Raw genomic sequence first — 1,840 nt, forward strand, 5'->3', positions numbered from 1 at the left:
CACTTTTCCCCTCACCCGCTGTCCCCCTTCCCCGACCGCTTGCCTCGCTCCAACAATGCCCTAACGCTCCAACACTGCTGGCCTCTATTCGGGGCGACTGACTTCTACAGTCGTAGCCTCGGCATTGCTAAGTGCGTCTATGTGTAGTTGTTGTTCTGTTCCTGACTTGTATGAAAAATCAAGTGGAAAACACGCACACACACACGCGTGAAACTGACCTTCGGCAACGGCCGCAGTAAGAGGAGAAATGGTATGTTTGTCCGCTTCACGAGCTTGTTGCGTCCGGGACGGCCATCGGCAGGGGGTGGCGCTGGCGCTCGCTCTCTCCCATCTCTGGCTCTCATCCTCTTCCCCTCTGTCTCCCTCTCTCTCTCTCTCTCTCTCTCTCTCTCTCCCTCTCTCCCGCTCTCCCGGGGGGGTGTGGCAGGGTCCCCCGCATGTGGAGCACTTGCGCCGTCACATTCAATAAAGGGGCGATTCGTCATCCGCGGATTAAACGGTCGAGGCGATATATAGACGCTCCTGGCCGGCTGGGCTCACCGCATACACTGCAAATTAATTATAAACGACACTCTCAGGTGTGCATGACGTGGCCGGACAACAAAACGACGAAGGGGTGATAGAGAGACGGTCTCTGTGAGGGGGCGGCGCGGGATTTCTCATACGGTTATGCGAGCAGAGAGGTCCCCTTGACGACTGCCAGGTGTGCCAACCTAACCTGCCGTCCGACCTGCGGGCGCTGCGGTCGCCGCAGTGATTTACTGAGGTTAGGTTGGCCAGGGTGAGTGTGTGTGTGTGTGTGTGTGTTTCGAGTGGTTGGGTTAGCCAGCCTTGGCCGCGCCCCTGCTGCTGCTGCTGCTGGTCACTGCTCCCTCTCTCTCCCCTCCTGTGCCCCAGGTCCGAGGCTAAGGCCGACGGATCTATCTACCTTTAAAGGGGTTGGCCTCTCTCTCGGTCTCTCTCGTATCTGTTTCTAACTCTCTTTCTCTCTCTCGTCTGTGCGTGTTTTGCGAAGGGAAGCGAAGAGAACACTCTCGGATGGAAACAAGCCAAAGGGTGGTCAAGCCGGTGGCGGCGCGCGGCGTGCTCTCGAGTCCCGTTCGACGCCCAGGTGACGTCACCGGGGTGCAGGCCATGCAGTCCGGGGTGCCGGCTTCGCCCCCGCCCCGCCCCTGCCGCCCGCCCGCCTGGTCGTCGCCCGGGGCTCCAAGGTCGCCGTCGAGCCACCCTCCTGCTGATCTGCACGCAACGTTCTATCGCCTCTTCCGCCTCTTTCTCTGCTCCATTGTAATCGCACCTCGGGCTTCTTTTTATTTTCTTTCATTATTTTATTTTTTTCGGGTGCCGGCCCGGTCAGCGCCCTAGCCGCGCGCTCCTGCTTTCTTCGGAAACCTTGAACCTTTTTTATTATTTGCATTGATGACAGGCTGTTTTGTCTCACTTACCTGGAGGTATAGGAAGAAGAGGGGCGGGGGGGGGGGGGGGCACCGCCTTCCCGTTGCGTAGTGGTGTGTTCTAGCGTAACGAGGACAAGTGACGTTAACTCTAGAAAAAGTATGTGCGATTCGTCGCGATTATTTCGGTTAGTTAGAATACGATTTCGGCCCTAAAGTGGTGCCCTGCAGCTCATCCCTATGTTGTGTGTCCTCAGGCATTTACCCTTGTGAAAACGAACTCATCCGAAAATGTATCCGGGTTTGTACCGTAAAGAGTCCGAGACCCTCTGAGGCCTCGGACTTGTTCCGAAATCAGTCCGATCGCTGTCGGACTTGCTCCAGAAAAGATCCGGAGCCCGACTCGGTCGGGCTAAAAGCCCGAGTCGCCCGAGTCGGACTGCTCC

This window comes from Frankliniella occidentalis, unplaced genomic scaffold (genome assembly GCF_000697945.3).
Source record: "Frankliniella occidentalis isolate FOCC.00 unplaced genomic scaffold, Focc_3.1 Scaffold102, whole genome shotgun sequence".
NCBI classification, from domain to species: Eukaryota; Metazoa; Arthropoda; class Insecta; order Thysanoptera; family Thripidae; genus Frankliniella; species Frankliniella occidentalis.